The following is a 15,617-nucleotide window of genomic DNA, read 5'->3' on the forward strand; positions in this document are numbered from 1 at the left end:
CTCAGGATTTTGACAGGAAGCTTCACTGGTCAGTCAGTAGAGTAATGCCAAAGTTTTGGCATGCATTCCCAGGGAACACATTAAAGAAAATATACTAAATATACAGTGTATGGTTTTGTGTATGTGCTCATGTAAATGAAGAAACTCCTCAGAAACTACTGGTGTCTTACAATGCAACAAAATTGGGAATATGGGAGAAAAATTAGGCTAAGCTGTGTTTTAAAGCTGATGTACATATCTTGAAACATGTCAGAAACTAGTCTTACCTTTTATGTGACAGTTTATGAGAACTCCGAATTTGGTGTTCACATTATGCCACAGAGCTCCCTAGCTTGTAGAGGAATTTGTCTAAGAGGATTTGTGAGTTACAATTCATGCCTAAAGCTATGCTTGTCCATCAATACGCTGTGGGTAGCTCTGTGGTTATAGTTCTGCAGCTAATTAGCTGGTTTATTTGTAGGTTCAGGAGCTCTTGTGTCTTCATTGCTCTTACCACTTAAAAGTAATAAAATATTGTAACAAAACTTTGGAACTTGTAATGTTTTGGTAGACAGATGACATTAGTATTTGAAACAGCAATAGTAATTTGTATCTTCCCTATTTGCTGAACATTCAGATTAAATCTTTGTCTCAAAGTCATTTAATGTTTCATAGCTCGATTCTCTCCTGCCCCTGAGGTTTCCAAAGTTATTTTTTTCCAAATTGAGTTCTATATGTTTCTTGTGTAATGACACTGTTTCTTGATCTCTGGTTTTGTCCACTGATATTCTGTGGAACAGTATTTGACCCTTTTTTTGAGGGGCCGGGGGGGGGGGAGGGGGGAAGGTGATCAATGCTTGGTCCTGTTTTCATTTAAGCTGCCAAAAAGGAAGTAAAAGAAAGAATTACTGATAGAGGCTGACTGAAAGTAAGGTAAAAAGACAGGTGCGATGCCCTTCTTTCTTCTTAAGTTTCTTCTCAGAAATATTGCTATATTCAGTAACAATCAAGTGGTGTTCAGACAGGTGATGAAGATTACAAACACTCTTCTCAGGATCTGATCTTTCCCTTGAAGTAATGTAATGTAACCAAATAGTTTTTTTTTTGCCTTTTTTTTTTTTTTTTAAAAAGGCACCCAAACCAATCCGCCATGGTACATATACCATCTCCTGGACATTCTCATTTCTTCTTTTCACCAGCTGGGGAGGCTGAATTGCAAATTGATACTTGTACTTATTTTTAGCTAGACAACACATTGGTCTTATGATGCTGATTAAACGTGTTACCCCACATGTTCTTTCAGAATTTGGCAGCTGAGCCTTTGGAACTCCTAATCTGACTCTTCAGTCAGGAACCTTGGCATTGTTTTAAATTTGGGACTGAACAAGGGCAGTATTTACATCACACATCATTTGGGAAAAACAGCTCTTTTCTCTCTATGCTATTTTTTAATGTTTGATTTGGCAAACATGAAAGGAAAGCTTCAAAGTTGATTGCTTTTCTGTTTGCTCAGCTAACTCCTGTGTGTGACGTGTGTGGGAAAATTATACGTAGTGATTTGGAAGCTTTATGTCACTGTTTAAAAAATACTAATTTATGATGAGTATAATTATTCAGTACAAGACTAAGAGCATTTAAAGAAAATTCTGCTATTTTTCCTGATAAGCAATAGGAGATTATTTTTCTTAATTTATTCTTTCCAGCCCCAGGTAATTTTTGTCTTAATCAAAGGAAAATTAAAACAGTGCAACAGGTGGTCATCAAAAAGAATTTCTAAACAGTTGAGAGGTCTGCTGTTGACAAAAAGTTCTAAATTAGAAGAGATGTATATGCAAAATTCTGAAAGTGCTGCATTATATTTTCGTATTTCTGAATTATTAACCAGGCATTGGTTGAATATATGACAGCAGTGACTTAGGGTATGGGCAACTGAACTGCGCAGCTGAGTGGTGTGATGCAGGAATTTCGTCTATGTTGGTGGAGTTCTGCTTTCTCAAAGTGCGCTTCAGAAGCAAGAACTTCACATGAGGAATATTCTCTGCTTCAGCAAAGAGTTTAGGACGAACAGTCTGCTATCCAGGCTGAAATTGCAGTATTTTCAGCCCTTTGGGTTTAAAAATACCCATGCTGTGCAGATTGCCCTACAATTCCTCTCATTGTGTTGGTAATAGTGTTACTTGCTGTAGGTTTGTGAACTTTCGTACCTAAACTACTATTTGAAGAGAGAGAGAATATTGAGGGTGGCTTTATAGAGATGGTCTTTCTTCCTCTTTTTTTTGTACTGATTATCAACACTTCCCCACATTCATAAATACAGACCCATTCAGCCAAACTTGATATATAGCTATCAAAACATAAGGCAGAAATCTCAAAACTGTATTTAGTAAGCAAGCAAAACATGTTTATAAACATATACATTGATTCACCAGTTAGATACTGATGTGGCAGAGCTTTCATTTACTTAGTTTTGTTGTTTTGTTGCTGCTGCTCTATTTAGCTGAATTGGGTGAAATAATGGAAAATTATGGTTTAGTCTCATTACTTATCTTTGTACAAATGGGGGAGTGGAACAAGTCCTAAGTGCAAATAGCTAGAGACCTTGCCTTGAAGAAGGCTAGTTTCTGATAAATACATAAAATTCAAAGCAATAAATTATAAGCCTTATTGCAATTCTAAGCATTGCTCCCATTTTCATTTTGCATAAATCTGAAAAATGGGCTCTTTCTTAATATAGCTCAAAGTAGTTGGTGGTGGTGGTATATGCTTTGCATGGGTAAACTGTTGCTGTTTCAAGTGGTTTGGCTGTTTATTTCGTTTTACCTCTCTGTTGGGTAGCATTGCTTAGGATCCCTTTCTGTTCATATTATCTCCCCTACTTTTCTTTTACCTGGATCAATGGATGGATACTTCTAATGTTATGACAGATAACATGTTGGAGTTTCCAAATGAGATTTCATATTAAAACTAAAAATAAGGGGAAGCTGTTTTGTGATGCTTTTCACGTTCTTTCTCCAGACTGCTATAGGTCAGAAGTCAGATTCATGGCTGCAGGATGAGTGTTATGTGATGGGATTATATATTAGAGTTGTGCATAGAAACTGGAAACATGATGCTGCCAAAGAAATGAATGAGAAAACAGGAGCTGTTAAAGTAGGAATGCAATGGGGAACTGCTAATGGGTGAAAATCCTGTTACATCAACTTTGCCTGTGAGTCTCTGGCATACGAAAAGATCATCTGTTACCTGTTACACGAGCAAATATCCACAGTTCTCTGGACTCTGTCTTCTTTCTAGAACTGACATTTGCAATGAAGGGTGGTTGAAATTTCCAAACACATAAAAGCTATTGCTGAAATCTCACCCAGAAGCTGGAAGCAAGCCTGTGAGGACTAGTAGGCAAACCTGCTGAGTTCAGTAAGTTTTATAAATATGCCAGTAAGCATTCAGTATATGACTGTTGAGTAATAATGAGACTTGGGCACACTTTTCTTTAAAACATAGTGTATTTGCTCTCCCTCTGAAGAGTTTGTTCTTTGGCAACTACTCATAAATTTTCATAAAGCTTCAGCTGTAAAGAAAGTTAGGGCATGGTGAGGTACAGTGAGGAAGAAAAGCCACTAGCACCCATCCTCTTTGTGTGTGATAGCCCAAACGTCAAAATCTCCATCACAGCATAAAACCTCTCATGTAACCTTGCCCTTTGGTGGAGAGGAAATCTCAAGCACAGCCTGCACCTCTGCAGTAGGGCTCTCTCCAACACACTTGATCATAATGCTGTGTTCTAAAGAGATCAACAGAAAGGGTGTCTGGCATCTCTGAGTCTACTAAATGCCTAAGAGGAGGGACTGATTTGAAACATCTTTATTCACACTATCTTATGCATAATGATTTGGAATAAAAAACTGTGTTTTAACATACAGAGTAGCTGCCACTGTTGATGAATTGTGTTTACAAGCTACCATGCAACTTGATGTGCATAAGCACGTGCATAAGCACCTTCCTTGACTGGCAGTAATCACATTGCTCAGTAGGAATTATCTGGCGTTGAAGTTTCTTGCTGAATTGAGGCTGCAGTTGTTTAGCTATTTCACCTGGAAAACTTCCGTAAAATGGAAGCTTTCCTCTCTAGTTGCCTTTTCTGGAAAAACATCAGCTTGCAATATATGTTTCATCCTTTGGCTATTTGGCTTAGTAGAAATTAATAATAAGTTTACATCCTCAATTGGAACTAATAAATCAATAGCTAATACAAAGCATAAAACAGTGTTGGCCTAATTAAAACGTCCTGTGCACCTCAAAATTACTTACTGTCTAAAAGTAGTGAATAGCAGTTCCTCATCTGCTGGGGGCAGGGGAAATAAAAAGCAGACTCCTTTTATATGAAATAGTAAATCTTAAAGTAGTATCCTTGCTCATTAGGAGACCTGAGAACATGTAGCTACTGGGAGCTTCAGATGTTGCCTTTCCTTAACAGTTCAGCCCAAGTCCTGCTGACCTTGGAGGAGATTTGAGACTGTTTCCACGTGCGTGAAGTGTTCTTGAACAATTTTCCTGATGTGTCAGGCCTGAGTAAGTTTTCCATTAATTTCAGGCAGTCTTCATTTCCAACCTGCTGTTTCTCTTCCTTCAGTGCACACCTACTTAAATGTAGCTTTTACAACAAAAACTTGTTGTTTAGATCTTGGCTTCCCTATATATGTTTTATAATTGATTTGAGCAGTGATACAGTATAAGGAGCTGCCACTTCCTCACACCTCTTTGTTCTAGTTGTAAGTAACGTGTCAAGTTTCTATTTCTGTTCTAACCTTTTAATAAAGTTTACTTTGTTCTTAGTGGTATCTCTGGATGTTTTGGAAGATAAGAAAAACAGGGTAGGAAGTATGAAGCAAGGAAGCAGTTGCTAAGTAATTATATTTAGTGAAAAAATAAATAAAAATGAGTGTAGCCGTGCTATATATATTCTTTCTGTGTTCACTGTTGGATGTGTATCTCAATTTTTGGTTTTGAATCCTGTGTTTGCTAAGGTAAATGGTATCACCAATACTCACTGTGCTTCAGCTTGGCCATTTTACCTTTTTTTCTTTTTTTTTTTTTTTCCTGAAATAACTATGCTTATAGCTCCAGGTACAGATCCTATTGTAGGATTATCTCAGTGCATAAGTGACTTATATCAGTACGGTTATTCTTATTTCAATACAGCATGTTTTATAATCTTTTGTCTGCAGAACAAAATGATACAATTCTCTAGAAGGGACAAGAGCTCCATTTGGCAAATTCTAATGTGTGAGCATGTGTTCTAAAATGTAAGGATGGAAGGGCAGCTATTACCAAATTGATGTTTGGTGAGACGGACATAATTTTAAAACTGGTGGTTCTTGCATTAAGTTTGTTGTAGCTTCTACTGTAAGAAAGACTCACTTAGAGAGAAGAAAATAAGTAGATGCTACCTGAATGAAATTTCTGCCTGGACAGATTTCCCTATCCTGTGGTAACTTGAAGTATGGAAATCTTAAGATCTAAAATGCATTGGTGCTGGTTCTTTAAAGGCTTCCCATGGTAAAGGGAGGTTTAGTGGAAGAGTTGTCCTCCCAGACCAAGTGTTAGGCTCATGATTAGAAGCAGGCAGATGGAAGTGAAAAGCACAATTTTAAATCCTTACACTGTATCAGGGATCTCTGATAGCCAAAGACTATACAGTTGGTTGTCCTGGAAAGAATATACCTCATTCCTTCCTACTATTTGATCTAATCTATGTTAGTTATTAAAAATAATAATAATAATAATAAAGTATTACGCAGATGTCGAACCTGTTTTCTGTTTAGCTTTGGTAGTCAATATTCCAGCCCCCAACTACACTGAGGGTGGTTTTCTCTTTTGTTGTTAAGTTGTACCTGATGTGAAATCACTGAAAATACATGGGATATAGATAAATAAACATAGTGAATCACAAAATAAATCTAATACAAACTTATTTCACAGGAAAACTCTTAGTGAACTCCAAGTAGAGTAAATAAATAAATGTGGGGAAAAAAAAATCCCTCTGCAGTAACATTTTTATCATTGGTAACTCCTTTTACATGAAACAGGGACTTGAGGTTCATACCTCTATTATTATTATTACCAACAAATATTGATTGAAATAGGTATTTGATACTGGAATATTGGTGTTAAATCATCCCAATGTATCTTCCTCTAACATCTCTGTAAATTGACTTCTGATTAAATGGAAGACTGAACTGAATTTAGGAATTGGGACCCAGTGAGTCTGCATATGATCTGAAGTCCACATGGCTGTGGATTATTAGATTATTGTTGTTACAGCTGTTAATCATTGCAAACAAAACAACCACAGCCAGCCACTGAAACTACTTGGATTGACCATTACTCTTCTATTCTTCAAATACATTTTGGTAAATGATCTATGCCAGCAAGTGAGATGCTTTAAGGCAGTGCAGAAAACAAAAAGCAAAGTAGAAAGCTTGCAAGTAAAAACAAATGTTTTGCCTTTGCTGATGCAGACTAAGAACTCCACCTGGTCCATATGTTGCAATATTTTAGACTGTCTAGAGTGGTGGGGGGAGTTTGTTTTTTGTTTTGTTTTATTCTGTGTCAGTGCTTTCACAAAATGGGACAAATGCATTTTCTGTATTTACTCACCAGTCTCTACAGCATGAGGCTTGTGTCTAAATGTTATAAGACTAGTGTTCTGCTACATGCACTGCTCCTCTGGCTACCAGCCATTTGATCCCTAAGCATCACAGTACAGTGATGTGAATAGGCTCCCTTTTACAAGTTCTTTTTGCATTGTTTTGGAGATGCGAGGCTCACCTAGACTCACAGGTAGTATCACTTCATTTCTATTCTTATTAATTCTTTTTCTAAAAGCCCTTCTTCATCGTGTATTAAACATGAATATTTTATTTTGTGAGAAGCCTTTTTTTGTACTTGATAAATGCATATAAAATGTAGTGGACTGTTCTGGATAAAATTGCATTTAGTAATTAGCTTTTTCTAGTGGCACCTGTCAATGAGAAAAATATACACCCTCATTTCTGAGCCCCACTGGCTATGCCTATGTTAGAGAACATTACAGATCTGCTCCTGGTGCATCACAGAGCTGGATGAATGTTGGTCATTGAAGCACGTCAGTTGTGCTTACACAGTGTAAGACTGTTCCTCGATGTGAACCACCTGGAGAACGTTGTGAGACTCACGATGCAGCTGTCTTTCTGCTCTGAACACAGTGATAGTGTGAGTGTGTCTGCAAGCTGAGGCAGCTGTACAGGGAGGGAGCATGTGGGGTCCTCTGCTCACACAGCCATACGGTATCTGCTTGGGCCATCTTCCAGCCCAGCAAATGCAGCTCTGTGCAAACTTTGCACCCATCTGGGCAATGGCTAAGCATACTTAGCTGGAAAATGGCAACACCAATCTTTGTAAAAGGTTTTGACCTTCATAGCTTGGTAATTCTCATTTTGTTTTTTGAACTTGATAGTTGAACAGATTTCTTAAAATCACTGAGGTGTGTTGTATGTTGATTTTTTTTTCTTTTTTTTCCTTTTCTTTGTGTGTCTTTAGTGTTCATTAAAATGTGTTAATTGCTGCTTCTTATGGAACCTTATTGTCCTGGTTAATGTTTACCCATATTTCCCATTGACTTCCTCCAGGGGTGACAACTATATCAATATAATTATGTACTGCTGAATGGCACAGAAGAAAGTTTCAGCGGAGTAAGACTTCCCCACCAAGAGTAAGGCAATGTTGTTTACTTACAGATATTAGTCTATTGACACTGTTAATGGTGTTTAAAGTAGAGATGCCACTGTTCATGTAGAAATGTTTTATAATTAATTGGAAGTACACTTGAGGAAAGCCTTGCTGATAGGATCATAACTATAAGGTTGGTTTGTTTTACTGATTAGCACATTGTGCGTCTAATTGTTTGTTGAACTGGCATGGCTCACAGATGCATTTAATGATTCACTCTTGAGTTGCCTTGGTTTGCATTGATCTTCCCAGAGACATAGGAGAACAAGATGCAAAGGAAGTGGCTTAATTAGCCAACAGCTTTATTAACGTAGCTCATCTGGGAGCTGTCCAGCAATAACTCATAAAGTACAGGTCATGATGTCTTGAGTTACTGCCAGCTGTTAAAAGTTAGCAGTAGTTTTCTCCCTAGGCTTTTGCTGGGCATCCACTGCATCCTTGTCGTGTGAGGATTAAAGCATTTGGGGTTTCTTAGCATGATAGTATTGGACTATGACTTTTTCTCAGTTCCCAATTGTTAGAATTAGCTTAGAACCAAGCCACCAGTGGCAAGAATGATCTGCACTGTGTAACTGCTACGAGGACACCTTTATTGGTTAGCTTATTTGTCTTGCCCACAGTTCTGGATTGCTAATAGTTAATAGCTTTTACAAAATGTGTTTCCTGAGTGGAGAGAATAACCCTGTTGCTCCAAAATTACTGAAATCAAATATGACTATGGTAAGTGGTGACTGATTTTTCTTGTTGCTTCTTTTGTCTAATTATTTATCTTTTGGCTTTGTAACCCTGTAAAGGGCTGACATAACTGTTCCACTGCAGGATTTCAGACCACTTTATAGTCAGTACTGCAGAAAGGGCCTCTGTCTGTCACACGTACTTGTGACATTCTCGCAAGATCTCATAATTTTCACCTGGCTATCTAATCCTCATGTCTGTCTGCTTCTCACTGCTAGAAATTTTATAAAAAGGCAAAACTGGCCATAGCACAAACATCTTGTGTCATTCTTCAGCAGTGAAGTGGTATTGGATCTGTGAGCCTTCAGCACAAGCCATGACCACTCAGCACTTATGCCACCTTGCAGGGAGTCCCTGCAGTTCAGAAGGAAAAGATAAGCAGAAGCAGGCATGTTCAGGCAGCTGAGTACTTAGTTTCTCTAACAGCTTAAAAGAAGCACTCCTTCCAGCCAAAAATGACACCAGGCTTTCAGGGTTTAGATGGAGGCTTAGGCTGATAAATAAGACCCAAAACGCTTATTGCATTTATGCTACTGATTTGTCTCCCTAGGTTTCACTGATGATGAACGTAAGCCTTTGGGTTCCTAAAAGTAACTGTTATGTTCCTAACCATACGATCTGTAGCTTCTGCTTTACCAGCAGAGCTTTTAACATTGCGGAGTAGTTGCACATCTCTTTTTGTAGTCATTTTTTCCCTTTGAAGAAAGAATAAACCAAATGGTAAAGTAAAAATTTCTGTTTCCCCTGTTTCTGTAGGACTCATCTGTTGCTCCACAGTGCTGATATGCAGGGTGTCAGATCTTTGCTGCTCCCTCCCTGTTGTGAGCAGTTGCGTTGCAGAGCTTTGTATAAATCTTTCCATGCAGGTTTTTATTAAGCTTCATGAATATGACCCCTCCTGTAGCACCAGTTATTTCCTGGTGCTGAATTAGTTTGTTCTTTTGATCTGGGCATGAGGGAATGGCTCAAGCTGAAGGTTATAAGGTCTGGATACCACTGTGGGTTGCAGAAGAGCTAGTGATTACTCAGCCCTGCTGCCTGCTACTCTGTCCTTGTCCCCTGCAGATGTTCTTGTCATCCAGACAAAGGGAATAATTAAATCTCACTCAGTTTTTACTGTTAAGCCACATATAGCCCATAGCCCCCTCTTTGAGGTAGTACAGGGAGTGTGTTCTAGGATGTATCTTCAATATATGCTGCAGTATTTTGTTTTCCTGGATGCAGAGCAGCATATACAGCTTTGATTTCAGGAAGACATGGTGTTTCTTACATGATATTCTAAATTATTACGTATTTCCACTAAGTGTAGCAATTCCTAATTGTTCCATTCTTTCTAGAGGGACTGCTGTTGGTGGCTGTTGAAATAATTTGTACTGAACTGGGTAAAATGTAACTTTGTGTAGCTGGAAAATATACCTTGCATATTTATCTTAGAGGCTGGTCTTATGTGAGCGTGGGAAGGAATTTTCATGAGAAGTACACCTGATGTCTGAATATATCTGTAAAGCGCTTAGGGACTGAGTTAAATGAGAGATTATGGGAATAGATTATGGGAATTTAATTCCTCATAAGGACAAAATTTTTAGTTGTACAGTCACAAAACCAACAGAGTAGACTGGTTATAGCCTTTCTGTGCAGCTATTACACAAATGTTTAAGAAAACAAATTGGATTACCAATTATGGAGGAGGTTTAAAGGCATAGTCTTGGTTCTTTTGCTATGCTTCCAAATTCTGTTGTCTCTGTAGCACTGGCTTGATAGAAGAACAGTTTGCACGTTAACTTGTTGAGCACAGTTATGGTGCTTGTTGTAGTATGTACGGATAATCAGGAATCCAGAATCATATGCAGCTAATGCTTCTTCTCAGCCAGCCTGTGCTTGCATAAACAATTAGAAAAAGCTATACAAGCACAGTTCCTTTTGAATTAGGTTATAATTAAATCACAACTTAGTCTTTTAGCTTCTTTGGGATAAAGATCTTCAGCTCTGAGTTTGCTGGCTGACAAGTCTTCTGTTGGAAAGGGAGAGGTGAGTTTCCTTTCTGTAATTTATATTAGAGAAAAATTAAAGCCATGACAACATCATAAAGAAGTTCTGCACTATTTTTACCTTGTTTTTGTTCTTTGGATACTTGTATTCTTGAAAGGTTTTGTTTTGTAATTCCTTAAGTAATAGTGAAGTTGCAAGTGCTGATGTATGTTTGTACTGTCTGAATATTTCTGGAGTGCTGATATGCTGCTCCCTGAAAAACTTATTATTGCCAATTGCAACAACAGTGAGGTAGGATCTCTCACAAAGAACTAACTTTTCTGCTCTGTTGTAATTTTCACATTTAATGATGTAATACTTCAGTAGACTGCTTAATGCATTAAATAACGGTATATTTTACCCTTGGGCCTTTTTGCTGCTCTTTGGCCTTTGTCAGTGTTGGTAGTTTCTGAGAGCATCTGCTATAAATATAGACCCAATCGTTGAGCTATACCTCAACACCTGTGTCTTCCTCCCCTCTTTAATTACTTGTTTGTCAGTATCATTGACCCAAGTAACTGTTGTAGTCTGTAAAGGATTTTTTTAAATAGGCTTTTAATCCATTGGCTATAAAAGAAAAATAACTTTTTAATTATAAATGCATCACTTGAAGGGAAACAATTCTGCCATTCTCAGGAAGGGGAATGGAGGGCTAGAGACAATGTGGAACCGGACTCCGCTAAGAAATGCATAATAAAAGGACAAGACAAAAAAGTTACAGCAAAGGCAATTTCCCATTAGGAAATCTGACACCAGGAAAACGTACTTTGCACTGAGGATAGTTGAACACAGGGATGGGGCATGCGAGAGGTGTGTAGCATCCTGTGTCTTCAGGGGACTAGACAAGACTGGGTCTGATCTGGTTCCACAGCTGGCTCTGGTTTAAGTGGCCCCTAGAGGTCCCTTTAGGATGAAGTTATTTTAAGATTTTTAGTTAAAACAGAAGAGGCAAACTCACCTCTGTCATATTATGAGGATAAATCCGCTTCTAATGTGTGAAGTTGCAATCAACCCGATTTGTGGTGCTGTGCCTTCTCCTCCATTTCCTTAGTGCTGCTGTGCAAGACCTCAGGGGAGAAGGATTTGATGATCACCAGTTTGTTTTAAAACATTGATTGTGCCTCTCTCTCAGCCAATGTATGGTTTTGCAAGTGCATAATAGTAATGTCCAAATTCAAGTGGTCTCCCCTTTTGCTTTGACCTGATTCCTCAAAACTATTAATAGACTTTCCAGCTAATCTTTTATTCAGTAAATTAGTCTAGAAGAGAATTGTAAGATGCAAATAAAACATCTCATGATTAACGTGCATTGTACCACATAGCAGGCATCTGGCTGTAGCAAAAATCAGCTCATTTCAGTTTTTGTAAAGAAAATATGAGGCTTACAAATGAATTTTCAACTATAAGCACTGATGTCCTGCCCAGAGCTTTGCAGTGCCACGGAGGGGGAAAAAATGTAGATTTTTTCATAGTGTTTTTTTAATTGAAATGGAAATTTTGTTGTCAGAGAGCCTGAAGCATATGAATTCTCAAGTCTTATTTCTAATGTGAATATTTACATAATGAAGAATATTTTTTGAATAGTGAGATTTTTTCAAAAGTACCTGAAGAAGCATTTTAGATTATTTACCTTTTAGGTTTCTAGAATATGCCACTTAAAGGGCGCTAAAAATACCTTTTGTGCATCTGCATTAAATTCCTAGCATGTCTGTGCTTTTTTTGATGATCTTCTAATGTAAAAATAGTCTTTAGATATAAATGAATGAAAATATACTGTACCCAGTAATCTATAAGCACTTTAAAGTATTTAACATATGTATGGAAATGTTTTTTATTAAAATGAGAAGCTCCGAGAAGCTCCTTTAGGTTATCTTGATGTTGAAAGAGGCATTTGTGCATCTTAAACATTGAAAATACTCATATGCTGAAAACATGGCTTCTGATTTTTTTTTTTTTTTTGCAAGTATATATGTATGTATAGCAACTTCCTCTTTTAAGGACCTTCTCAGGAGCAGTGGGGCTCAGCACAGTCACATTAGCATGCATGAGTCAGATGAAAGAATCCAGACCCAGATTTTCAGCTGCCTGGAGACCGTAGACAAAAGTCTCATCATTACCTTAAATCTAAAGTGCTAACAAAAATAGAACAAATTGGTTCAGGAGACAGAGAGATGCATGTCTGGTGAAGGGATGGAGTGGAGGGAATTAGAGAAGGACCCACGAGAACATACTTAAAACAAGCTTGGGAAACTGGAACACACATTATTGGCTCTCCAGCTGTACACACTACATGACTGAGCAATTAACTATCATTCACTGACTTCTACAGATTTTGAAGTAAAGCAGAATATTTTATTTTTTAATCTAAAAAGCACTAAGTTGGCTGCAGCAGTCTGAGCAGATGCATTTGAGTGTATTTTAGGGAGACCCATTTACCAGAAGATGGAAGTGATTGTCATAGCTTAGCTTTTAGAACACCTAGGTGTTTTTCTGCTTTACATACCTTGGAAGAAATCTAACCTAAAGTTTAGGTTTGCTTAAAAAGCGTAAAACCAGTTTAACAATGATATCTTGGTCCTGCTATAGCAAAATACCCTCAAATAAGGAAGTCATCTTGACCATGCTGAAAAACTAGGCTTGAGCTTTACCTATAAAAGTCATTCATTAGTTTAGAATTTCAGCTTCTTTAAAGTCTCAGATGTTGTTAATGAGGTTTAACCCCAAACTCAGCCCTGTAATGAAGGTCAGGCTCTGGGAGTGGTAAAATCTGGGGATTTAGTTCAAGCCTAACTCTGCTCAAAACTGTGAAGCCTCTCTAGAACTGTGTGACTGTAAGAGGGCAACTGTGCGGCAAGATAAGCAATGAAGGAATGTCACAAATACAAATAATAAATAAAACAAAGATTTTTCCAGAGTTGTTATAATGTTTTGCAATTATGAATTGCTCTTCCATGTTATAGAGATCAGAAAGCCGTACAGTTATATTAAATAGGAGTTTTCTCCTTTGGAAGGATTTGTAGGAGGAAATTCTTCAATTATTAAAATCAGCTCAGAGGATTTAGTCCAAGACTTATTTAGTAATTAAATATGGCAACTTGGATTCAAATTTCAAATCTCACCTTTAGTGGTTTTTGATAACACAATAAAAAGTTCTTGAAAACTTGTAGCCAAAGATGTTACATTTGCCATTTGTACAATTGTTCACAACAGTACTTCTTTAGGGATCTGTTTATTTGTAGTATAGTATCTAAATGGTATTAATCCTGGTGCGATTCTTTTGTACACTTAGTCCAAGGAGATATAATACACCAATAGTCTCTTCTTTGCATTTGCCCTTCCCCTGCAGAGATATTACTTTCTTCACGTATGTCACTGTTTATGCATCCTATTATTTATTCTGCAAGTAACCTTGCTATCAGTTTCTACTAAGTTCAGATACCTCTTGTTCAGCTCCAGTGAAAAGCCCTAATCAGTACCTTAAAATACATCCTCAGCTTGTATCTTGAAGAAATTTTGAAAGCTGGTGTGGAAAGGGCAAACACCAGGTCTCTTCTGTAGCTAATCCACAGGGCGGGTGTAGTAGAGGAAAGTTGGTCAACAGAGCTAGATGGGAATGGGTGGTAGGAAATTCCATGGTTCTGGAGAGAGTGGGAAGATCAATTTTCCAGCAGTGCTGAATTCTATGGGAGAACTTGGATCAGACCAGCCAGGTGACTCCTAATATTATAGCACCCTGTTCTGATGTTCCAGCTTTCTATAAAGAAAGCTCTGGTTCTGCTCTGCTGCATCTGGAGGTGACAAGGAGGCACCAGTGGGCCTCGTGGGCTCTGAGCAGCTTAACCAAAAAGTTAAGCTACGTTTGGGGAAATGGTGGATAAGGTTAGGAAGGGGACTTTTCATTTGTGCAGGTGCTTAGGGCCATGATGGCTGTATGTTTTTCTTGGGATGTGAGAATCCTTTGTAAGGAGGTGAATTAAGTATGGCTGATCTACAGTAAATTAAACAGTATGGATTATCCAGTGAGGAGGTTCTTCACAACAGGCTCTCAGGGAAATGTTCCTATCCGTATGTTTATAAGGCCTCTGATATTACTTGGCAGTCTCCCAAGGGACTGATTTTATTTGTTTATTTATTATTTATTTGTAACTTAGCCCAGGAAAGGGAGAGGAGTGGGGCAGCTGTTTGTCTGTTTCAGCCAGTTCTTGAGGCTGCATCTCCTCTTAAAACCTATGACAATGTTGCACTAGATTTTTTTGGGGGGGAAAAAAAGTCATCTGAAAGCTCTATGCTTCTGCCTAGAGGTTTCATTTCTTTATGCTGTAGATAAATTTTTTTCCTTGTGTGATAGAACTGCTGAAACCATGTCAAATTATTGAATTAGCACCTGGGCTAAGAACAGGGGGGTAACTGGTGCAGGTACTTCCCTTGTAGGCTGACGTGGTGGGCTGGCTTGCCAGCAGTGATTCTAGCTAGGAGCTGATGCCTCCATTTCTGTGCCTGCATCCTGCTTCTGAGAGAGATGAACTGTGTGTGAGAAGAGGTGAAAGGTTAAATTCCTATCAGGATCTTTGCAGAGAATTTCTATAGACCTCTGTAGAGAGATTTATCAAAAATAACTGAATACAAAACAGTTCTAAGAAAATAAGTGGTGTTATTGTTGTTAAATTAGGTTTATTCATTAAATATTCAATGTTTACAGCAGTAATTTAAAATAGCTGTAATGATTTGGGGTCCTGAGATTTGGGTCTCTTTAAATGTTCATCTGTCAAACTGTTGTACTGTCCTGAGACTTTTTTCCAAAGCAGTATGCTGGAATACTTTATGTGCAGTGACTAGACGTGTGTGTGCTCTCTGTATTCACTGTAATAGCACACTTATGGGGTAAGCCTAAACTTAGATGCTGCACTGCACTTGTCTACTTTGCAAATGTGAGTTTAAGTGAATGTTTTCTGTTTTTATCTGTTCTTTATTGGAATGCAATGAAATATTGAGTTGTTTAGGGGTTAATGAGTGCTAGTAGCATGCACAGGTAATTTCGAGAAATTAATCATCTTGCATTTGAGCCATCACCTCAAAGTTTGTGTGTAAATGATATGGAGGGGAGAAAT

The 15,617-nt window shown here is 37.9% G+C and overlaps 1 protein-coding gene across 1 annotated transcript in view; it reads left to right on the forward strand.

Annotated features, from left to right (window-relative positions):
* Nucleotides 1-15,617, forward strand: part of LOC308176799 (uncharacterized protein) — a 521,877-nt gene that overhangs the window by 360,358 nt on the left and 145,902 nt on the right. Inside the window, exon 8 of the transcript XR_013938632.1 lies at nucleotides 7,647-7,729. The gene's annotated coding sequence lies outside the window, so the exon portion shown is untranslated. The remainder of the gene's footprint in view (nucleotides 1-7,646; nucleotides 7,730-15,617) is intronic.

Source organism: Anser brachyrhynchus (assembly GCF_964034855.1).
Source record: "Anser brachyrhynchus genome assembly, chromosome: 12".
NCBI lineage: Eukaryota > Metazoa > Chordata > Aves > Anseriformes > Anatidae > Anser > Anser brachyrhynchus.